The 25,684-nt window shown below is 44.0% G+C and overlaps 1 long non-coding RNA gene across 4 annotated transcripts in view; it reads right to left on the reverse strand.

Moving 5' to 3' along the window:
* The window catches only part of LOC135112634 (uncharacterized), a 51,668-nt gene extending 29,266 nt beyond the window's left edge, over positions 1-22,402 (reverse strand). The window contains exon 1 of one of the 4 annotated variants that reach the window (XR_010274520.1): positions 22,300-22,402. This is a non-coding gene — a long non-coding RNA (uncharacterized LOC135112634). The other 3 variants (XR_010274519.1, XR_010274521.1, XR_010274518.1) reach the window with 3 other exon arrangements.
* Positions 22,403-25,684: the final 3,282 nt, after the last annotated feature.

Below are 25,684 nucleotides of genomic sequence, written 5' to 3' on the forward strand. Positions count from 1 at the left end.
TATAACTTTTCATTCCCATTTAGTACGTAATTATTGACTTACTCTGACATTTTCTTGTTACATATGGAAATTTACCCAAAGCTAAGTATATTACTAACATATACGTTACATTACCCTGTTCTTTTCTTAAAGTTTTAGTATAGGAATCTTATACGTATATATTATTTTTTTGTTTGCATGCAGTATTAGTATTCATTCAATGAAGCTTCAAATGGATTGTATTTACCTCAATATTGCAGTATACTAACTCTGTGAATGAATTATAAGAAAATAGCTGCGTTTGCGAGTATCTCTGAATCGTTCCCCGGCCTGACTGTTCGCATCCTGACATGGTAAGAATGCAGCTCTTGTTAGTGCGCTCCCGTCAGTAGATGGCCACGATATCAGTGCTATTCGCTGCCAGAACCTTTGCTGTCCATGAATGAAGCAAAAGAAGCAAAAAAGTATTTCTCTCCTCGAATTCCTTCTCTAAATGTGTGCATATTCCATTTCTCATAGCCCGCCACAGTGATGCGTCTCTTGGAATCTTCCACCTTTACTTTGCCTTTACTTTCATGGTTACTGCTTCTGAATTTACTGAATGCATGCCTTCCACCGCCTACGCCAAGTTCCTTTCATCCCTTTTCTGTCCACGTTACTAATGCAAAAGCAATTAGTAATTTCACTCCATCCTTTACCCGAATGGATTCAAGAAGACTCACATTTTTCAGTTTTCTTACTTTCTTACGACTTAGCGGCTTAAATGGGAATATCAAGCCGCGTTTAATAAGAAGGAAATACCTTTTAGAAACTGCTGATGTCTGATAAAAAAAAAAAGGAACCGACAACTGATGGAGGTCTTTTTATTCTCTTTTTGCCTAAATTATGTCCTGGAGGTACTGAGCACTCCATAAATTTTACAGAAAAGGGGAAACAAAGTACACGAAAAAATAAAGAAAAAGAAAAAATAACAAAATTAAAACTGCTCATATACAGCATAGGTATGATATTGTTAAAACTACACCACACACACACACATACACACACACACACACACACTGGAGCAAAACCCACTCTTCCATCCCTCGTAAGAAAATCGACTTCCACTATTAACTCTCAATCGATTTACTTAGGAAGTGCGTGCCTGCTTTTTCCCAGTGTTTTCCTCGCCACCAAAAATTTGCTCTCACTTCGCTTCGTCGTAAGAGGAGGAGGAGGAGGAGGAGGAGGAGGAGGAGGAGGAGGAGGAGGAGGAGGAGGAGACTGAAGAGGGGAGGAGAAGGTAGGACAAGAGCAGAGGGTACGTGGAAGAAGAAGAGGAGAAGGAGGAGAAACAGGAGGAGTAGGAGGAGGAGGAGGAGGAGGAGGAGGAGGAGATCGACTTTGGAGACTGAGAAAAAGGCTGAGTGAGCTGATGGTGTTGGCGTAGCTTCGGACTTGCCAAGATTGATGAGCTCAGTGATTTATATCGTCGTCGCCTAATCTAAAGGAGTTCTTCAAGATGCCAGAGAGAGAGAGAGAGAGAGAGAGAGAGAGAGAGAGAGAGAGAGAGAGAGAGAGAGAGAGAGAGAGAGAGAGAAAGAAAAGCCGATTCAGTCCTCTCTTTCCCCTTCCTATCCCCTCCTCCTCCTCCTCCTCCTCCTCCTCCTCCACCTTTTAACCAAACTGACTCAAGAGGGAAGGAAGCGATGGATGAAAAAACCAGCGGGCTTCTCCTTCTAGACATCTGAGCAGTTTTCCCTTTTTTTCCCATTTTTCTCTTTTATTTGGTTTTCTTTGTTTTTTGTTCTTCTTTCCCCCTGAAGCTGAGATGATGAAGACTGGCCGAGAAATGACGCGTGTGGTTTCATTTGATCTCTGTGATTAATTGAAGGAATGGTATTGCTGTTATTGTCATTGATGTTGTAGTTGTTGTTATTATTATTATTATTATTATTAGTAGTAGTAGTAGTAGTAGTAGTAGTAATAGTAGTAGTAGTAACAGCAGTAGCAGTAGCAGTAGCAGTAGCAGTAGTAGCAGCAGTAGTAGTAGTAGTAGCGGTAGTAGTAGTAGCATTAGCAGTAGTAGTAGTAGTAGTAGTAGAAGTAGTAGTGGTGGTAGAATTACTATTATAACAGCATAATCAAAGTCATTAAGGTTATGTCTATTAAATTTTCTATCTATTTCATGAGCATCAATTTCTCACACAATAAAAGGAATTAACCTCTATAATTAATTGAAAGAATCATTTTGCTATTATTACATATAATCATCATCATCATCATCACCACCAAAATCATTACCATTATAACTAATGAATTCTATATTTTACATTAAGCATCTCATTCAGCAAAAAAGAAATTGGTTTCTATAACGACCTGAGAGAAAATCACTGTTATTATCATTACCACCATCATTAAAATCACTACCATTATTCTTAAACCAAATGAACTAAATTTAAATCACCAATACGAGTTTCTCACACTGCAAGGAAAAGACGCATAAAATTTAAATGAGTTAAGACGCAAAATACAAGCTAAATTTAATGTGAGGTGGAACACGATGAGCCTCTGCTGTGTCAGAGGGTCACGCACGTGCATCAAGAAGCCTCCCGAGGTGTGACTCCAGCAGACAAGCAAGAATTGGAGGGAATTACTGGGTCAAAATCAAAACAGTCAACGTTGTCATTTTACTTAGATAAATACCTTTGATGGTACAGGTGGATTAAAAACAGAGAGAGAGAGAGAGAGAGAGAGAGAGAGAGAGAGAGAGAGAGAGAGAGAGAGAGAGAGAGAGAGAGAGAGAGAGAGAGAGAGAGAGAGAGAGAGGGAAATTGATCATCACAGGATTCATGAAAAGAGTGGGTAAAAAAAAAAACCTCATTCACAAAGTTTCGTTTTAATGTTTTAGTCTGAACAACAGCCTGCCTGATTTAACGCATACTGTGTCTAAAGCGTCCACCCAACAATACCCCCCATGCATGCACTCACACACACACACACACACACACACACACACACACATACACACACACATAAACACAAGGCAGACATGTTTACACAGACACAGACGCACATCGTACATACAGAACCGGAACATAAGCGCCTATATATAATGTCCACGTACATGAACACACACACACACACACACACACACACACACACACACACACACACACACACACAGGCATACACACACGCACTGGCATGTACACCCACGCAATTACAATTACACATAATGACTTTGATAAAGACGTGAAGCAATAAATGGAGTGATTATATTAATGAACGATGGTAATAACTACAAAGAAACGCATTTTTTATGGGACTGCAACACACACGCAGGCTATCGTTATCTGTATTCTCCCCTTCCCTCCCCTCACTACCCTTCCCTCCCTTACCAAACCCTCACTCCTCACCCTTTGCCTTCCATTATTCTCCCTTCACTCATGCCCTTCACTCCCTGTTTTCTAACCTCCCCCATCTCCCCTTTCCCTCTCAAAAACGCCTACTAGTCTTTCCTAAAGTCTTAATGTTCTATGCTGCCACAAATTATCCCTCGTCATCCCAGCTTAATAAGAAAACCAAGCCTTATCTCGTCCATTCCCTCTCTATTTCTCATCACCCCTGCATAGATTTACCAAACCGAGTCAGAGCGTGTCCTTACTTTCCCCGCACGATGCTTCCTTTCCGCAGCCAGCCCTTCTTCCTTCTCTCTCCTTTTGTTCCCTCGAGAGGTGCCCTTGTCGATCACTGCTACCTCTTCCTTGGCCGCGTGGAGTGGTGGGCAAACCCTCGCCAGGCCCTGCGGCGCCCTAAACAAACGCTCCCACGCTCCAGTACTGCGAGCAATCAATATCAGCAGCACGAGAAGTTAATTTCTGCCTGATGGACAGCCTACAGCAGCTGGTAACACGATTGAGCGCTTGACGTTTCATACTGAATGGAAAAATGCCGGACGGAACATCCACTACTGTCCCGGCACAGCTTCTATCTTTTTTTTTTGTTTCCTTGAAAGGGAAGAACAAATGTGCAGTGTGGTTTTCTTTTACTACTAATTGCTTTCTGTTTCACTGCGCGTATTTTTTTTTGTTTCACGTGTACATTTGTTTGTCTATTTGCATTACGTGACCGGCTGGTTCATCTTTTTTCGTTCTTTTTTTTTTTTTTTACTTTTTTTTTATTACTGTTTTTACGGGTTTCTTGAGTGCAGGATGAACGCTGCGTGGTGCAAAACATAACTGCGAACAACGAAAGCAATAACTGCCCGCATAAAGAATGTCTGCGGACGCCAACCACCACGCTGCATAATAAACAACAGCAGCATGTATTAACGCGGGGGAGACGATACTTGTTGGTGAACATGATCATGTCCCTGCTAGACCTTCATCGCCACGGTGGTGACTCACTGGCGACATTCGTGACAGAAATGATAGGCGTGTGAATACTCTTGGGGGATTAAACCACTCAGCAGCAGAAGAAAAAGAGGAGCAAACTGACCAGCATGTCACAGCCGCAGTCACTCAGCCATCATTTCTGAAACCTACGACTCGCCACACACTGAGAGGTAAGCTTATCCCAAACGTATTAAGCTTAAGTAACATATATGCTAAAAAACTTCCCGTAGGCTTATCACGAGTCGTCATGAGAAGGGCGATCATTAGGGCTCCTCCCACGCTGCCTCGCCACACTAAGCCTAGGACACAACCATATAATTCCCATACAGCTCCTGGTAGGCTCATACGGTGTCATGGAAAGGGGCGATCGTGAAGCCCCGCCAGGGTGTGGAGGGAAGGAGATAGCGAGCCAGCGAGTGTCGGGAGTGGGGCGGCGTGCCCCTGTCGCCCCTCCCGCCGGGTGCCGCTAACTGCTAATTGGGCCGTCAAAACCGTGTGTGTTCCCTGAGATACTACAGCGCTCCGTCGGGATACTTTTCTCATTTTCATATTTCACTAAAGAAAAGGTGTCATTTGGGGGAGAGTTACAAATACGGAAATATTGCAGCGGCCGCGGAAGGCAGGCGGAAGCGCGCACCTGGCGGCGGAAGGGAGTTGGGCGGGCACAGGTGAGGTCACGGTCCCTCTTCAAACAGCGACCTTGATGGATCCGCTCATGTCTTCACCCCCGTCCATCACCCACGCGGAGGTTGTCTATTCACTCACACAAATTGCCCATAAAAATCAGTTCGTCATAAAAACCGTCGTTGTTCATTATTAAAATGCCGCAGGTTCTCCCTGGACACATAAATCTTACTATAATTACATAAAGAGGCGAGAGCATGGCGTTGAGAGAAGGGAACTTCACTGCCACGGTTATGGAGAGAGGGTCGGGGAGTCGAGGATAAATCTGGCCTTTTATTTCTTTTAAGTGTGATGATCGTAGGGAACAGAACCCATCTGACGCGGAGCCCCGAGAGGGTGGCGGTGGGCGGGGAAGGAGCGAAGTGAAAAGCGAACATGCGAACGAAACTCCGAGGTCTGAAGTCTGGGGGAGAAAAGAAGACCTCGAGAAAAGAGCTCTGAAAAGGATTTCGCACAAGAGAAGGCGGTGCGTTGGGGGTAATTTGGAAGAGAGGTGCCGAGGGAGGTTACTTCTTTGGGTGGCAAGGTACACGGTGACTCCTTGAGCGGTGGGGAGGAGGCGGTGGATGAGGCGGGAGGGAGGAAAGAAGAAGGAATTGCTCAGGGAGGGAGAGAGGTGGATGGGAGGAGAGAGGAGGGAGAGGCCTTGGAAATAGTGAGTGTTATCCGTCACCGTCCTTCGCAGACTAGCTATTTCCCCTCAGGCTCTTCTCTCCCTCTTTCTCCCCCACCCTCTCCCCTCCCTTCACACGTCCTTAACGCCTGCTGAGGAAACGAGCGGGGGGAGGGGAGGGGAGGGAGGGGTCGGTCGGCGGGTCAATTGCTCGGAATCGTAGTTAATTTTGTATGTGTGTAATTTTCAGACACTTTTCCGATATTGATTTGGAGTGAGGAGAAAATGACGCAAGTGGCGGATCGACTTTCCGCCCGTCTGACCAATCACGCAAAGCTGTCCTGGAAATATATACAATTCTTTTTTTTTTTTTTTCTGTTCCATAAAATTTTGAAAAAGAGAGAGAAAAGAGTATACCGCTGATCTGCAACACACACACACACACACACACACACACACACACACACACGCGGAAATAAATGGTAAATGCGAGTGGAATTCAGTGTGTGTGTGCATTAGCCTTATTAGTAATGCTTCCTCCGCCAGGCTAACTTTCATTGCAAGGTTGGTAATCTATCATGCGGGAGAGAGAGAGAGAGAGAGAGAGAGAGAGAGAGAGAGAGAGAGAGAGAGAGAGAGAGAGAGAGAGAGAGTGTGTGTGTGTAGGAAGTAAGGTGTGGGTACAGTACATGGTTGGCTCGCGTGTGAGAGGTAGTTAAGGAAAAGTTGTCCTGCCTTGCCTCGAGAAGCAATATCCTGCTTTACTGTTATTGTGCCTCTGTGTGTGTACATGACCTCTGTTCCTCCCATACCCTCACACACACACACACACACACACACACACACACACACACACACACACACACACACACACACACACACACACACACACTCACGCTTACACCCACCAATCCACCTACACACACACACACACACACACACACATTCCATAAGTATAACCATTACATACTCTCCGTCATTATTCTCTACGATTACAGAGTAAGAACGCTAAACAAACTGTGCCAAGCTTGCAGCACAATTATTATTACAAGGAAATTGATCCACCTATAACCTGCATGCACGCTCCTGACACCATAATTGGCAAACTATCGTAACAGGCTACCATTTCCTCGCTGTCATTATGTCGTTCATCACTAGCCACGGAGTCTGGCCAAGCAACTCAGGTCAAACTATTTTCCCTGAGGAAGCGTGGACGGAATCGATGGATAATTGCAGATAAAGGGTCGCGAAGAGGGACTTGGGTAATGATCCTCTGGGCGAGGCGCGGAGCGGAGGAACCAGCTGGCTAAAGGGTAAATGTGACCAGGGATATGACACGCCGTCGATGCATTTAAAGGTAGATACGTCCTGAGGTCCTCGCCTAGTGATGGTCGCTGAACTCTTCCTTCCTTTCTTCATTTCCCACTTGCGCCATTCTGTCCGTCTCGCTCCTCAGGTTATTTGTTTCTTCCGCGCCGTGGCTCAGGTTAATTCACTCACTTCGTTATTCCCACAATATTAAAGTATAATTTACCTTTTATCGCCTACGCGGTGTAGTTTTCTTTGCTATAAAATTCGCTTCCCTGAGTTCAAAACATGACAGGCGCAGGTCACAAAGCCTTGCCAGGTATTCATCTCTCCTCACGTCGCGGTGAGTGCGCACCAAGACCTTGGGAACTAAATTGGACACTGTGCTCACTGGGAGAAGTATGTGGAGAAAAACACTGTAGGATAAAGCACCTTAATAAACCTAGTTATATCTTTTACCCTCCCAACTTCTGGAAATAGACGTTATGTAAAAAAAAAAAAAAAAAAACTGTTGATACTGTGTTTTGAATAACTCGTTGATACAGTGTTTTTTATTACTTTAAAACAACGTACATGTCAGGGAGACACACCAAATATGATAAAAATTAATAACAAAAATCCCTCACAACATGCTGCTCCCTAAAAGAGTCAGTGGAACCAAACTAATCTTCCCTGCATAAAACGTAGCTACTAAACTACTCTCCTCTCTCTCGTAGGACCTTAGGTAAAAATTTCAAATGTACCTTCCCGTCCCAAACCATACTTGGAGAACCTTGCCGACAATCTACCTTACATTCACCTCCATCTAACCCCAAACAACACAATGAGCAGCACACATTTATAACTTTTTAGCCAGACAGAGAGATCACAGTAACGAACCTTGCCCTGCTGTCAAAAATTAATGAAACACCACATTCTTCCTGTTGTGGATCAGACGGAGAAATTATTCCCCACAATCCCTGCCCGGCAAGAAAGGGGAAATTACGTGTATCAGCTTACCATCCCTCACACGCGCACTACTAAGTTAGCGGAGGGTGTGCATATAGACTCGCCAATTGAGACCCTACCCTGTCGTGTCTCTTCGTTCATTATAGTACTCGACACTCACTAGGATGATGGAAATAATTGCCAGCGCACTTCAGGTACTTCCTTTCCTCTTCATTTTTCCCTCCTGCCTGAGTTCGTGTGTCTCGTGTACATACTTTCTAGGACAACGATCGTGCAGACTCTCTGACTTCTTCCTCTCCTCTCCTTCCCCTGATTTAACTTGCAGGGGATTATCTCAGCGTCCTGTTATGGTCAGGAGCGCGACATTTCTCGGTGGTGGGGATAAAAACGCCGCTTCGCTTCACACATTAAGGTCATTCGCGTTATACAAAGTAAGCCTCGCTGGCATTTATCTTCGCTCCGTCTCCACCCCTTAATGCCCTTAATCCGAGTTACTTAGTCCACTTCATTACTGTCTTCTTTAAATCACTTTCATTATATCTACTCCTCCACTACCTCCCCCGCCTGAGTCCTCCTCCTCTTCCTCTTCCTCCTCGTTTCCCTTTCGACTTGGGTCTTTGTGGTCTGTCATCCCGCTGAAATGTTCATGGGCGTATCTTTCCTCCGCCTACGAATGGCCAGAGAGACACAGACACCTCCGGAAAGTGATGAAAAATTCTCTCTCTCTCTCTCTCTCTCTCTCTCTCTCTCTGGGACGGTTGTATCATTATCTCCCGCGGCTAATCACTATTGGGCTCTGGCAGCGACCAATGAAGGTATCGATCCCACGAATGTTGCCGCCTCGCCTCGGATGACCCACCTGGCGCCGCACGTTTAGTCAGTCTCTCTCTCTCTCTCTCTCTCTCTCTCTCTCTCTCTCTACTCATTAATCGAGTGCTCTAAGAATTTTTTAATGTTTTCCTATGATGATGATTTTACGAGTATATGATATGTTAAGTCAAATAAATAAATAAATATGTACGTACTTTAAAAATCGACAGGTATTCCGCATGTGGTGTGCTATTTGTTTATTTATTTGTTTACTTATTTATTTATTTATTTACTTATTTTCTATCCATTTTTTTTTCTTTCGGTCTGTAGTCTGTGTTGGTATCCAGAAATCTCGTGAATAAAGCATGCAATGAGCAAAACACACACACACACACACACACACACACACACACACACACACACACACACACACACACACACACACACACGTCATGCCCTTAAAATTTTATTACCTATCAGTAATTAGTTTCATATGTGGGTCACTTAATGTTATCATTGAGTTTTTTTTACGGAAGAAAAGAGCAACACTGAAGTCAAACACACACACACACACACACACACACACACACACACACACACACAGTAAGAACCAAGAGCAACGTGTACCCGGTTCGCGTATGAAAACAGGTCGCGGTATAGCGTGTGCATCTTTCTTTATATTAACATTTTCTTTCCACTGTTTGTTTGGGCAGCGACATTGCCTGCGAGTCCGCGTCCATTGTGTGGCACGAGACCCGGACGGAAAACATTATCTCCATTGTTTTGTGTATTAATCTGCGTAACACCCGTTTTAATAATTACACATATCCTTTCATTACGACGGCGAGTCAGCGAGGGGCGCCGAGGGAGCGGCGAGGGCAGGCAGGGATGCAAGGGATACTGCGCTAATCAGGGTTACCTTGTACCATTCACCCACCAATAAGGGGCTCGAGCGCGCGTGTGCCTGTGTGTGTGTGTGTGTGTGTGTGTGTGTGTGTGTGTGTGTGTGCTTGTACTCAATAAAGTATCTATCTGTGTGTGTGTGTGTGTGTGTGTGTGTGTGTGTGTGTGTGTGTGTGTGCTTGTACTCAATAAAATATCTATCTGTGTGTGTGTGTGTGTGTGTGTGTGTGTGTGTGTGTGTGTGTGTGTGTGTGTGTGTGTGTGTGTGTGTGTGTGTGTGTGTGTGTGTGTGTGTGTGTGTGTGTGTGTATGTGTGTGTGTGTTTCCTTTGATGGAGATGGGTTCAAATGCGTTCACTCTCTTATTCAGCATGAGATCTTTATAAACCTGTATGATGCTTTTTTTCTTCTTCTTCATTTTACATTATTGATCTCAGAGCTTTTCCTTTACGAGTTACCGAGGCTGAGTTTCAGGAATCGTGTCAAGTTTTGCCTTTCACTCTTGCATCCTAACCTGCAGGGTGAGGAACGATGCCGTTAAATTTAGAGTTCATTAACCTTTAGCTGAAATACAGAAGAAATGCACATGTTCATTTCTACCCTACGATATTATTAGATACCTTAATAAAATCACTACATTTACTATACATACCCAACAAAACTAATCGCGTAAAACGTAAGAAACTAAGATAATTTTCAAACATCAAATTATTAACAAAACTCTTCCTGTTCTAATTTTACATTCGAGTTAACCCTAAACATAATGAGAGGAGAGGGACCTTTGCTATATATATCCCCAGAAAACATAGGAATCACATACTAATATATCAAGAGACAGACAATGAACGAAACTAAGTCATTCTGTAAATTGAAACTTGGAAAGACAGGGCGAGGCGAGACGGAGACCAAAAAGCTTACATGTTCAAGACCAATTTACGGGTCGGCCTGCGTGGGCCAAGAGGTAAGTGATTAGGGCTATCCAGGTGGCAGTGTGGGAGGAGAGGAGGAAGGGGGAGTCAAAAGAAATGGGCGGAGAGAGAGAATAACAAACAAAAAGCCCAAAATATTCCAATAATGAGAATCTGCCGTGTGCGAAGCGAGGCGAGGAAAGGAGGGGGAAGGCGGGGGAAGGTGGGAGAAGGAGGGTGAAGGCGGGGGAAGGTGGGAGAAGGAGGGTGAAGGCGGGGGAGAGGGGAAAGGAGAGGGAAGGAGGAGGGGAGGACAGGGAGAAGGCAGGAAAGGCGGATGTTTGGTAGCGTCCAGGTGTTCCCACGTCACTCATTACCGGGCATATCGATCCTTCAGGTCTTCATAACAACAAACAAGAGGAGTACAGGTAATCCTTCCCGCGCCCTCCCTTACCTGCAGCTGTCGTCTCTCTCTTGACCCTCCCCATACGTCAGTCTCCTTTCCCCCATAATCACCTCTTCCCCTTCCCCTTTACCTGTTAGCTTCTCCCGTATGCCAAATTTGCATATCCCGAGGGGTTCTCTGACTCACCTGGCTGACTTCCGATCGCCAGGTGTTCCCAGTTACTAGCACCTGACTTCCTACCTGTAATTAGTACTAAGCCTTATGCAAATATTGATCCATCCTTCTTTACAATTCATAATATTTTTTTCTCTCTCTCTTTTCTAAATGCTGCGTACAAGTGCAAGAGTTCACTGGGTATGAATATTCTGTGCGCATTAAAAATTTCTCAAAAGAGCTATTCGTTAATATTTCAGAATATTATATGCATTAAGTGCCTGAGTAATAACCCAGGAAGTGACCCGCCAATGTTCAGCCTATAAGTAAAAAAAAAAATAATAAATAGATAAATAAAATAAATAAAAACAGAAAAAAAAAGAAACTCACGGACTGGAACTACAAGGAGACTGGTTTTCTGCTATCCAATTTCGTAACTTCCCGGGGAAATACTAAGAAAATTAACAGAAAGACGGAGCGGCTAAAGCAGCCTTGGGATCGCAACGCAGTGAGGAGGCAGCTGCTCTTTGCATATTCTCTTCTCAGCATATCTGAAAGGAGAAAGATGAAGAAGGTAACAGAAGAAGACGATGCTGAGACTCCGGGATTGCAATGGCTTTACCCCCAGTGATTCTGCACACCGAAAAGATGACAAGTGGAGGAGGAGGAGGAGGAGGAGGAGGAGGAGGTTGCATGAAGGTCGTTTATAAGAATTGTGCCAGAACCCTCTAAAGATGTGCGTTTGTCAGGACGAAATGCCGCTGTGCTTTCCCTCTCAGGTCTTTGTTCCTGCGCAGTGAATCAAGCGATCTGAGGCGAACAATTATAGTAGAAAAGCCGAGAGCCGCGTAGAGGTAGTCAATGGAGGGACTTATGGGAGGCATGGAAGAGTAATGGAGAGCTGAGAGTGAGTGGGTGGCGATGCAATGGAAGGAGAAAGTGTATGCAGTCGTTAGTGGAATGCAGTGGAGGTAATGAACAGATAGATCGTGAATAATACGACTGGATGAATGTGGAGTGAATAAAGGGTCATGGAGAGATGATTCATGAAAAGAGTGAGGGTTGGATGAGCTGTGCGTGGAAGGGAAACAAGAAGCTTACACTTGTTAGCTTTATGATCACTACGAAGATTACAAACAAGTGACACTTTTGTTTGTACAATAACAAAGATTGAGTTTCATCCTATGCCTGCAGAGTGAGTCATTATCAGAATATTCCTTTCATTTTCTAGGATCTTCGCCATGTTTCTTGCTTCTCATCTTTCTCCTCCTCAGATTCTTTTTCATCGTCATTACTCCAAGCTCATGCAGCATCGTTTCCATACACGCCACCTCCTACACACACACACACACACACACACACACACACATAAAACCAACATCTTCTCTTCCCTTTCATCCTTCCCATTCATCTAAAGGCCTCTGATGCTATGCCAGTAAACAGTGAATAGCGAAACCATTAATATATCACTGCCTCACAGACTTTCTGTTCACCGCGTTTTTCTCGTCAGCGCTGAGAATAAAAACTAGTCAAGGTAAATTTCAACAGGTGAATAAAAAACATCATAAGAAATCTTTAACAAAACTTGCATTGTGGTATTAATTAATCACTGAGGATATGGAATCTTATGACTAATCTTTTAAAACATTATTTTTTGCATCTCTCTCTCTCTCTCTCTCTCTCTCTCTCTCTCTCTCTCTCTCTCTCTCTCTCTCTCTCTCTCTCTCTCTCTGGGGAAGGAGGAAACAAGAGGTAGGAAACACATCATGAATTTAGGCTTTACGATTTTTCCCCCTGAGCCGATTACCAGAAGACTAATATAAATTGCTTATTAATTTCGCCGACATGACAATAATCAACGCCTTTATGAGAAGTTTACACAAGTTTCTATTTTTTTTCGAATCCTCCTCGTAATTGACAAAGCATTAATTTCACACTTCACCATCACCATCATCGTCATATTAGTCATAACGCTTCTCATTATTCCATTACTGAAACAAATACTACGAAGCGTGGACTCCTGTTGCTTCTCGTATGTTGATTTTAAAAACACCTATAAAAAAATAAATAAATAAGACATGTAGTTAAACGGATCGAGAGCAGAAACTGGTACGTGTTGTCAGGAAAAAAAGAAGTACTTTAATTTAAGCTGCATAACGCTGATGAAATTATGAGTAAGGCTGCTTATTATATTTCCTGATAAAAAAGAAAAGCATACGATATCACACATGAGAGTATTGCGCAGTAAATGAGTAACGCAATCAGGTGCAACACACCCGCGGGGGCAATATAAGTTTTTGTCAATGCTACACTGGGTATTGCTTTGCACAGAGTCCGCACTATTGGCTGCTGGATGAGGACTGACTCCGCCCACACACACACACACACACACACACATACACACACACACACACACACACACACACACACACATCAGTCACATGAGGAAGCAGTTAAGTCCCAAAGTCCTTAAGAAGACAATGAAAATAACTCACGCTGCTAATGACTATAACACAATTCATTTCAGCAAACAATTACTATTTTAATGAGCGAAAAAAATTTACCTACAGGCATTACGAGGTCTTAACTACTTAATTACCCCTTTACTGCCAGAATCTTCATTCAAAGCACTAATTCTACCAGTGTATGCTCTATTAAACTTAAGGAGAACCCATCACATTCTCCTATGGTTGAACTTAACTTTCTTCTCCCCTGCACTTGATCAACTCAGCTGGTGAACCTGTGACATGTGAGAAGATTAATTACTGATGGTGAACTACAGCCAAGTGTTGGGTGAGGAAGGAGTGGACTGGGCACTGAATTAAAGGGACATGACAAGGTGAAAACTGAGTGTGAGGTGCAGTGAGGGAGGGGGCGTGCCTAAAAGTATCTTTGTAATGTTAATTCTAAACTTAGGAGAGGAACATATGTTATTTCTAGATAATTAGTGGTGAAATTTTTTTAGTATTAGAGGCTATTTTCTCAGAGCCTCGACATGCAGGCCTTTGTGGTGAGTGTGTCTTCTTTAATGAGCTTTGCGAGGCTCTGTGGCGTGGCGAAGCAGCTGATTCCCATTCCAACTCATTAGGTTAATACATTTACATCAACAAAACCTGTCCTTGTTCCTCCCGCGACACGTTTTGTTGTAATCGCATTTAATCTTTTGTCTCTCTTTTTTATCTCTTCCGCTTCCGCCACCACCACTAACGCCTCCTGCTGCTTATGTTTCTTCTCACTTTCGGTTTTTAACTCCTATTTTCTCCTATTACATACTGTTTCTCCTTTTCAGTCCAGTTTTCTGCTTCCATACACTCAATCACCGCCATCATCACCTCTTCCTCCTTTAATTTCTCCTCATCCTTCTCTTCTTGTTCTTCCTTTTCATCCATCTCCTCCTCCTCCTCCACTTTATTTCCCTCTTCTTCCTCTTTCTTCTGCCCTATCTTGCCTCTACCAATAATACTTAGAGTAGAATACCTACCCAAACTGTGTAGTGAGGACCTCATGGCCTGTTGCTGTTTGGTACTTTGTACTCATATTCCTTTGTATATTCCTTCTCCTCCTCCTCATCCTCCTCCTGCTTTTCTTCCTCTCCCTCCTCCTCATCCTTCTCCTCCTGCTTCTCTTCCTCTCCCTCCTCCTCCTCCTTCTCCTCCTGCTTCTCTTCCTCTCCCTCCTCCTCCTCCTCCTCCTCCTCCTCCTCCTCCTCCAGCCGCCAAAGGAACCCCCGCAGAGCAATTTCTCCCCTAGTGGTGATTCTTATTCTGGAGGCCGTGAAGTGCACCCCCCCCCTAGTCCTCCCCTCCCAGGCAGACACGTGGGGACGGACATAATGAGCAACATTATTAAAAAAATGAAATACGAATATCGAGCACTCTCCTCTTCCTCTTCCTCCTTCTCCTCTTCTCCCTCGTCCTTCTCTTCCCTCCCCTTATAATAAAGATTTTTCAATTTATTTTTTACCTCTTATCAGGCGCGTAAACACGTCTGTCTCCGGTGCTGTGTTTGTTATTCTACCAAAAGTTTCGCCTCTATTCCTTGGTCTGGCTGTGCGCTTTATTTCTGAGGGATTCATGTCGCTTCTTTACACACGGACGCCAGACAAGATCAATCTCTTTCTGCTCTGTCCACCTCATTGTTTGTGTACTTACAGGTAAGTGCTCACATCTTCCCTGCCCTCAGGTGCTGTATCAGATATGGCTCAACAAGCGAGGTCATGCCAATTCTGAAGCTTCCAGAAAAGAGAGAACAAGAATCAATGTACACTATTCACATCTACCTCATGTTTACCAGAGTACATTTTTTAAAATTTTGTAAATGAAAGTAGACGCTTCAAAAGATGTTTCAAGTTAAAAGTCATTACACACAATGCAATCATGACAAAATGACAAAAGATAAAACAATTTTTCTTTTGCGAGAGGGAGGCACCACATCAAAAGAAAATTAACATGAAGTGAAACATCAATAAACACAAGAAATAATGACAAAATCAACACAAACTGCTCTTCACATCAAAGGCGATCTGACCCCAAGTTGAGGTTCCCCCGCGGCATCAACACGGTAATTACACAAAGTAACTGAAGTGAATCGCTCATTGAAAGACAAACTACTCCCCATTAGAAACTCCATCACTTTGAACTGGCACAGATACACGCTAATTATTTCTTCACCGAGGTATTGTGAGGTCTTGTTGCTGAGCTAATGGTTCCTGCCACCCTTACACGACAAAAAAAAAAAAAAAAAGTTAATGGACTTGATGGGGAGCGATGGGGATAAAAAAAAACTGTGCAATTTATCTGGTAAAAAAAACCCTCGTATACTTTATTAACACACATTCATAAGCGTCTCGGAGGATAAACGACCCATTATGTACTGCACCAGCCAATTGTACGGTTAGTAATATGAACTTGTGCCGTAAATAAACCACTCTGAATCCTCTCTCTCTCTCTCTCTCTCTCTCTCTCTCTCTCTCTCTCTCTCTCTCTCTCTCTCTCTCTCTCCTCTGGCCATGTAAGCAACAGATAACTTGCCTAACAAACTTCGTCAGCACTGAGACACCAAGCTTTGTATGACGTTAATTTCAACATAGTAACTGCACAAGGACGCCTGTGAAGTGATGCAGCGCGACATTGAACCGACACAGCACACGCCACTACACAGCACAATGGAAGGCACCAACAGGGAAGCAATTACACTGAGCCTACCAACCTCCTTCAGGCAGTCAGACTCACCCCCACCACCACCACCACTGCCACCTTCACTGCTCCGTCACCTCAAGCCCCTCGCTGGTTCCTGAGAGCGAAAGAAGTTGGGAGTTTTCGTGCTTCCTCGCCGTAACTCACTTTTCAGGGTTAATGAACAAAAATATCTATCAAGGAAGCTCACAACTAGAGTATCATAAGAAAATGTAGTGAGTGGTTGCAAGAAGAAGAGGAGGAGAAAATAAAAAGGGAATAGACGAGGAGGGGAAGGAGAGGTACATGGGACAGAAAGGGAGTGAAATGAGGGGAGGAGAGGGAAAGGAGGGGAAGGGAAAGGACAGTGGTGAAGGAAAGGAGAGGGAAGGACAGAAACAAGAAGACAAGAGGAGTACATAAGAAGGAATAGGAGAAAATGGTAGGGGAAGTGAGGGGAAAGACAAGTTAAGGATAGGTAGGGAAGGGTAAATGGAGAAGAAAAGGGAAAGGAAGAAGAGAAAAGAACAAGAATACGTTTCTCAGTGATGAAAAGACACAAGAAATAGAACGGAAGATGAGATGAGGGGAAGGGAAGGAAAGGAAGGATAGGGAAGGGACAGTGAAGGGAAGGGATGGGAAGGGAAGGGGAGAACAGATCCAAGGACAAATGTTCCTCACTGTCTCTCATTACTTCCACCAATTATACATACACAGATGCACTTCCATCACGAGCACAAACACTGCACGCACGCACGCACGCCACTAATTATCGGGGTGTTTTCGGACCTGCAAAAGAAAAAGAGAAACACGGGCGAGGGAAAAATGGCCAAAATCTATATACATCTCGCCTCCACGTCTCGGTCAGAAGCGGAGCAGGAAAAGCCTCAGTGGAATAGAAATCCACGGTAACATCTCTCTCTTCCTCCCATTCACCTCCTGTTCCTTTCCTTCCCCGCTCCCTTCCTTCCTTCAGATCTTCCCATTCCAGGCTTTTGTATGGATGTCACTACGTCTTTTTCCTCTATTTCCCTGAGAGAGAGAGAGAGAGAGAGAGAGAGAGAGAGAGAGAGAGAGAGAGAGAGAGAGAGAGAGAGAGAGAGAGAGAGAGAGAGAGAGAGAGAGAGAGAGAGAGAGAGAGTGGGGGGTCACACAGGGCATCGCCACCTGCAGCAGGCGCCACGAACGGACTGTATTGGTCATCAGAATCTCATTAGAGTCCCCTGTATTGGTAAAGTGATAAAAGATGCTCGCCGGGGCCCTAAAGTTGAATATAATTAGTGTCATTATAGCAAGAATAGAAGGGGAGAAGAGAGCCGCCTTACCTGTTTTTTCCTCACTCTTTCATTCGGCTCCTTTTTTTTCAGTCTCGAGAGCGATGGAGAGGAAAATGGCAAAGTGGAGGAGAAAAATTTGCAGCAAGACGACACTGGTGGACAAAAAGGAGGATTGCGGCTAATGCCACGAATGCACATGAAAGAGTTCAGGTAAAAATAGAAATGAACATCGCCAATACGAGTACGATTTCTCTCCATAATTTCTTCCTCTCTTTATTTGCAGTGATTTCTGGCACGACGGAAAATGAAAAATTAATAAAGATATATGCTTAAAATAGGATGCATGTAGTAGCTCGGTATGAAGGATGAGAAGCTGCTGACCACTGTGAGGAGAGGGAAAGTAAATGTAACATAAGCCCATCATACATTGCAGGTATTAATAGCGGCTGTTGCCAAGACTTGCTAACAGAAGCCAGTGATTAATGGCTCACTAAACAGCAATAACCCAGCACACAACAGCCCAGCCTACCATCCCCGCGCCAGCCGTCCACACACACCCCGCGCCAACCATCCCCACACACCCAGTAACCTCCATCCACACGGTGCCTGATTCCATGGATTAAGCAAAGATTATATTGGATTTTCTTGCTTAAAAAGTTATTCCTATTTACAGAAAATGCGAGAAGCGATTACATTTGTTACATAATTAATTTGATGAATTCCTCGTGCATGAATTTCTATGAAATCTAAAAGATCTCTAACTTTTTTTTTTTTCACCCAGTAAATACCTGATATAGATGAATAAAAAAAAACAGTTAAATAGAATATTGTATACGAGTTCACATTGGCTGTAAGTCTGCGAGAAGCAAGGAGACTGATTCATGAGGGATTGATTTCACGGTGTCCCACGAAGCGCAAGGAGAGTCCACAAGCCAATACTCGCTGGCGACATCTCCGAGACGCGCCGCCACGGCCCCGCCACGGCCAGAACCAAACCCCAAGCTGCCACGAACAGCTCACCACTGAGACAAAACATCAAAGAACTGAAGAAAAAAAAAGCAACAGACGCAACAACAAAAACAATACCAGAACACAAGTTACAGTTATTTTCTCTTATCTTCCCTGTGGCGGCGTTCATCTCCCCATTCCCGCGGCGAGCAAGAGCGCAGCATCGCGATATGAGTTTATAATCGACTCTTCCTTCTTTTTGCACCGACACCAAAAAGTTGGCGGCAGACGTCAAGGCCTCCGCTGCCCCAATCAGTCAAGAGGCTCATTAGTCGACATTTTGGGACGTCTTTTTTTTTTTTTTTTTTTCCCGCGTCGAGGAGAGGGAGAGGAAGCTCCGTGACGGCCAGCAGCTAACGCCTGCACGAAACTATTGCTTCTGCTGCTGTCTCTTCCTTGATGCCTTTATATCTCAACTTGGAGAGTCTTTCTGTTATTGCTTCAGTGCGTGTTTTGGGTCATTTTGCTCAAGCTTTCCATCTGTCTTACCTCTCGATTCCTGCAACACATCAAAACCGCAGGGTAGATTGCAGGAACAGATTCGGATGCGCCACGTATGCCAAAGTGAGTGGATAAACACATCGCTAGGCCAGGTACTGCGTTGCAGCCACTCCGAACTTAGCTCATTACTCTAATCAGGGAAAAAATTATTGCTGTCCGGCCAGTAATTGGAGAACTTTGATGGAAGCTCAGGTGGAGGGAGGCAGTGTAAAGGAGAGAGACTGTTGGGGAAGGTAGAGGAAGACTGCTGGGCGGGGCTTGCTGGTGATGAGGGAGGTGTCGTGGCGAAGTCTAAGGCTTGACAAAAGGGAAGGAAAAATGGCTATGAATAAAACTGGAAAGATGAAGAGAAAGACGAGGAACAGAAGAAGAAAAACATAGGAGTCATGATTAGAAACATAGAAAATTGTTTGATCTCTTCCTCCCTCCCCCCAAAAAAAAATCAAAATGAAAGTGGAAAGAAGAGATGAGGAAAAGAAGGCAAAGGAAAACACAGGAGTCTTCATTACAAGCAAAGACAACAGTATTTCTCGGAAGATGAGCTAAATGTCAGAAAGAACAGATTATAGTCACTCCAGCAATAGCAGTCTGTAACAGATTCAGTATTCTCGATGAGTAGTTATGAGTAGAGGGCAAGAGCCGCCGCCGCACAGGAGTCAAATAATGTCACCATGAATAACAGAGTGAGCGAGTGAGTCAAGCACCTCGGAGCGTCCTGAGCCGATTGTTGTGCTGAGCTTCTGAGTGCTGATGGGCATGGCAGGAAAAAAGACAGGGCAACCAAACGTGTCTATTAATTATTGAAAGAAGAGGTCACGAAAATCGGATTCCTTTTGCACCCAAGTCTTATAAAAACAAGAGAAATGCCGCGAGATAGAAATGTGGGGGAAGGTAAAATGTATTATGGCAGTTCATGATTTCCACGCCTTTCGTGAAAAGAAACGCTCAAAAATATGTGAACTTTTAACACCCACAAAAAAAAAGGTGAATACGAAGAAAAAACTTCCTTGTAAAAGAAAACTCAACAAGGAAAGTAATTGAGTTTCTACATCAATGAAACGAAACTGTAACATAACAACAAAACAAAATAAAACAAACATCTCAAAATTATTTAAGAGGAAAAGAACACCAAATAAAAAAAATAAAAAAAAAACACATACACCATTAGTCACCACCACCACCACCACCCCCATCATCACCACCATCACCACCACCACCACCACCACCACTTCCACCACCATTTAAGGCGGCGGGAGTTTGAAGCCCACATTGTGTATAGAGCTTCACGCAAATACCAGTGACCCTAATCCTTCTCCAAGACGTGCATTAGGGCGAGGCGCGACCCTGACCCTCCAAGGCGGCGCTCACACGTCCTTGAGACCCTCCTGCGCCTCCCTCGAGTGCCACGTAAATTTCCCTTCGGAGTAACGGGCGCGGCGCTGCATGTTCGATCAGCTGGTAATGCGTACTTTACATGGAAACGAGATTCTAATTTGTCTCCTGGTATATATATTTTGCCTGAGGGGGAGGAGCGAGTCGCGGGGTATAAATGGATATCAAATGCGAGTCCGGGAAGTAGCGTGAAGAGGCTCCTGGTGGCTCTCTGTGGCTCCCCGCGGCTCCTCAAGCTCTCTACGGGAAGGTACTCAATATTCGACAAAAGCAGGCTGTTTGCTGAGCTTCTGTGTCCTTCATTTCGCCGCATGCATAATTAATTGATCGTATCTGTGTACTTATGGGATCTGTGCGCCTGTGTGTGTGTGCCTATGTGTGTGTGTGTGTGTGTGTGTGTGTGTGTGTGTGTGTGTGTGTGTGTGTGTGTGTGTGTGTGTGTGTGTGTGTTGTGTGTGTGTGTTCGCGTGCTAGCAAGCGTGGATATTTTATGGGATTTTCGTGTGTGGTTTGTGATTTTCCTCCCGCCGCGCGCTTGTTGTGTGTGTGTGTGTGTGTGTGTGTGTGTGTGTGTGTGTGTGTGTGTCATGTTAATGAGCTAAATTGTATTCACGTGTTTGTGTTGCATTATTCCATCGCCTTCTGTCTTATTCCCAGGAAGAGGAGGAGGAGGAGGAGGAGGAGGAGGAGGAGGAGGAGGAGGATAACGAAGAGAAGAAAGAGGATAAGGACGCGTAGGAGGAGGTAGAGATGGAGGAGGAAAGAACGAGGAACTAAAGAGGGAAAGAATAAGCGAACAGAAAGAAGGAATAGAGATAATAAGGAAAGGAGAAGGAGATATGAAACAGGAGGAGGAGGTGGAGGAAGAGGAGGAAGAGGAAGACATAAAAATCTTGGCAGAAGGTAAAGAGGATGTTTCGAGGCTATAACAGTTGCAGAAGTGAAAGAGGAGAGAGAGAAACCACTGCGGTGAAGGTGTGAGAAGAGGAGGAACTGTGGAGGAGAGGGACGAACAGAAGAGTAAAGGAGGAGGAAGATAGCGGGAGGAAGATTCAGATAATGACTCACCAAGGCAGGCAAGAAAGGAGTGTTTGCATCTATATCTTTCACTATTTCTTTTTTTTTTTCGTATTCTTTTGATCCCTGTTGGAAAAATGTGAAGCGCAGTGACGAGCGAGAAGGCGAAGGAAGGAGAGAAAGAAAGGAGAGCGAAGGATAAAGGAGACTTTGCCTGTCCTTCTGAGGCTTGCAGTCCCCAGATTAATTATTCCGTGTGTGGAGAACACGGCTCCCTGGGACGTGAGAGGCGGGACGAGAGAGAGAAGATACCAGTCATTGTTTAGTGGCCGTGTGTGTGTGTGTGTGTGTGTGTGTGTGTGTGTGTGTGTGTGTGTGTGTGTGTGTGTGTGTGTGTGTGTGTGTGTGTGTGTGTGTGTGTGTGTGTGTGTGTGTGTGTGTGTTGCATTTTGCGTCACAACAATATTCCTTTCTTCTCCCTTCATAAACAAACAAACCTACACCTACGCACACACACACACACACACACACACACACACACACACACATTACTTCCTTTACAACCTGTAGAAATAAATCATTTTATCATATTCTCTCTCTCTCTCTCTCTCTCTCTCTCTCTCTCTCTCTCTCTCTCTCTCTCTCTCTCTCTCTCTCTCTCTCTCTCTCTCTCTCTTTCTCCATACAACATGCGCTTTAAAACATTTCACTCACAAGGAAAGCGAAAAAAAAAACAACTTAACAAAAAACAACAAAAAAAAGAAGAATACAAATACAATTCCAACAGAAAACAGAAGCACAGACACCAAACACGTACCAGACTCTCTTGTCCGGATTCTGTACCTGGTATATAACTGCATACGAGGAGCTGCTGCCTGGTTTCCCCTTGCGGTGCCCCGGCGTCTCTCAGCACGAAGTGTTTTGTCCTGAGGGTGGTAAATAAAATATAATGGAAGCGAAATCCACATTTATTTCCAAATTTCCAGGTCTGCGCTGCTCACGCCGGGAAACGCGGGACTGAGGGAGGAAATTAAAGAAATAGTGTTAAAGGTGTGAGAGGGAAAGAAAGAAAATAAACGCAGAAGGAAAGAAAGAAGTAAATGGAGGAAGTATGTCAGGAAGGGAGGCAAGAAGAAAGAACAAAAGAAGGAGGGAAGAAGGGAAAGAAGATATGGAAGTGAAGACGTGGCAAGGGAGAAAAAATGAAGAGGAGGAGGGAAGGAAATAAAACAAATAAAGACCAGAGGAAAGACACTGAAAAAAATGCAAGCACAGAAAAGTTGTTAAGATAAATGAGAAGTGAAGGAGACAGTTGACAGAGAGAGGGGGAAGGTAACTTTTTCTACGCGGCACGACAAGGAAGGAAAAAAGAAAACGATAGAGAAACTTCCAAATGTGAAAGAGAATGCAAGGACAAAGAAGAAAGAGACAACAAAAGGAACAAAAAAAAAAATTCTGAAAAAAGTAACAGGACACATGATGATAACAGAAGTGGTGGCGGGTGGTGGTGATGGTGGTGATGGTGGTGGTGAGCAGAAAGTTCCCGCATGGAAAGGAAGCGGAAGGAAAGGAAGAAAGGAAGAAACATAGAAGAATGAAAGAAATTGAGAGTGTGTGGTGGGAGAGAGAGAGAGAGAGAGAGAGAGAGAGAGAGAGAGAGAGAGAGAGAGAGAGAGAGAGAGAGAGAGAGTGTGTGTGTGTGCGTGCGTGTGTGTGTGTGTGTGTGTATTTACAGAGTGCAGTGTGATGGGGTGATGGGTGTGGGCGGCAGCAGCGGCTTCTACGTGGAGTCGCGGTCCTAAATTCGACTTAATGAATGAACATGAAGCAGGGAGTGGTCGCTTATGGCTGTAATTTCCTGCCCGCCATCGGCGTTTCACTGCAACAGATCAACACACCGGCAGACAGAGGCACGGAGAGACAGACAGACCGACAAACACAGACGAGGCCAAATTAGAAAATAAATTAAAGCGGGAAGAGTCTTTTTTTTTTTTGGTAAATTGTTTAGTAATGCTTTTCCGACAGATTATAATTAAGTATTCTTTTTAACCTGCTGGAAATAATTGGGGAGGAAAATGCAGAAGCACTCATCATCTTGGGTCTGGCGAGGTGATTCTGGCGGTGACTCCTGTAGCGCGGCGGCTTGGTTAAAGAAAAGCTCAACCCTCGTGAATACCGTCAGCGGAACAGAGGAGTAATTGCTTGCCTGTGCCGAAGGGTACACCCAGGAATATTCGGACGCATTTTTACGATCACAGACTTTTCATATCTATTCCATAATGACAGATTCATCTAAATATTTGTCTTTTCCCCCCCAGAGAAAGAGACTGGGAGGAGCCGCAGTCCATAATTGACTTTGGTCGTTGTTCCTGAAAGTTCAATCAAATAAAATGTTGCGGTATTGCCTCTAAAACAAATTAGAGAGAAACGAAAATGTTTTCTGGCGAAACGCATCAACCGAGTCTGCTGAAAACCTGAGATAAAAAGTGCGTGTGTGGGTGAGTGTGTGTGTGTGTGTGTGTGTGTGTGTGTGTGTGTGTGTGTGTGTGTGTGTGTGTGTGTGTTAGGTGACTATTTGCATGAAACGTCATAATGTACTGATTTTAAACATACTATTACGTACTACTTCTACTACTGCTACTATAACAACAACAACAACTACTACTACTACTACTGCTACTACTACTACTACTACTACTACTATCACTACTACCACCACCACCACTACCACCACCACTACCACCACCACTACCACCACCACTACCACCATCATTATTACACTAACTACTAAAAATAATGAGAGGATCGATTATTAGTGATGTGTATTCTTGCGCGCTAATCAGGTTCTAGCCTCTGCCATTACTGGGTATTGGTGAGGGATCGATGCACGGGCTTGTCACGATGATGGGGCAGCGAGAGTCTCTAGAAAGCAGGTTACATTTAAATAATATAAAAAAGAAAGGAATTACTGAGACCAATCTCCTCTACGGTCATTACGCTGATGCATTTTCCATGTTTCTTTGAATACTCGAAAAATACATACAAAGCTGCAATACAATTCAATTTATTCTTTCATGGTGAGAATGTACGGAGATGGCTTGTTGTTGTTGTTGTTGTTGTTGTTGTCGCTCCTACTGTTGATACTTTCACTTTTGTTATTGTTGTTGTTCTTGTTGGTGATGATAACACTCTTGTTAACATCATTATTATCATTATTGTTCCTGATGATGGTGTTAAAGTAACCGTTTTGTCGTCTTTGTTGTTGTTGTTGTGGTGCAATTAGTCATTAATTAAGTGAGGTTCTCCAGCATGCAGGGAAGGCACCTACGTTCTGCTCGGGGAAGCTACACGCAGGTCAGTGAGGGATAAGAGTCTGGAAAAGTTAACAATTCACATATTTCAAAAAAAAAAAAAAAAGCAGGGAAGATAAGATGACTTTAGCGCACTAGTAGAAACTGCTTTCACGTCACGAGGAGTAACTGGAATCATATCCAAGGAAACTATCACCGTTTCGCACAAGAAAAAGTAAAAACTGTCTATTGTGTAATCTTGTGTATTTGGGGACTATGAAAGACAAAGCATCACCTGACACGCACGTACTGGAAAACAACGTCCACGGTATTAGTCACTGACAACCTTCCTCGAACTCCGGCAGCCATTCGTCAGAAAAATGCAATAAATTACCCCTGTGTAACGAGCAATGATTACCTGGGTTAGTAACAGACAGTGGTGTTCATTTGTGTCAAGGAAGGGGAGTCTAAAATCCACTAATTTGACATCACAGAATTTTCTCTTATTGTTGAGGTAATAGGGTGTCATGTTTCGCTTCGGAATCATGGAGGTTGTTGGTAAAGGTGTTCTTTTTACCCTCAGGACCTACATTAGTAAACTGGCTTGCTGAGACAGTTCCTACCTTCAAGTGTGCGCAGCTACAACATGACTGGCTCGTTTGTCAGCTAATAGAGCCACCAGTAGTAACACCAAAGCCATTGTTACCATATGAAGTAGTAGTAGAAGTAGTAGTGGTAGTGGTGGTGGTGGTGGTGGTGGTGGTGGTGTTGATGTGGTATCCAGATTGTTGATTGACAGAAATTAGTTGAAATTTTTATCGAATTAACTTTCTCATTTCGGCCACATATTCATCACATAGAAATAGCTCGTGATGAATTCTGCACAAACACAACAATAATAATATCACCACCATCAACAACAACAGCAATGGCAACAA

This window comes from Scylla paramamosain, chromosome 24 (assembly GCF_035594125.1).
Source record: "Scylla paramamosain isolate STU-SP2022 chromosome 24, ASM3559412v1, whole genome shotgun sequence".
NCBI lineage: Eukaryota > Metazoa > Arthropoda > Malacostraca > Decapoda > Portunidae > Scylla > Scylla paramamosain.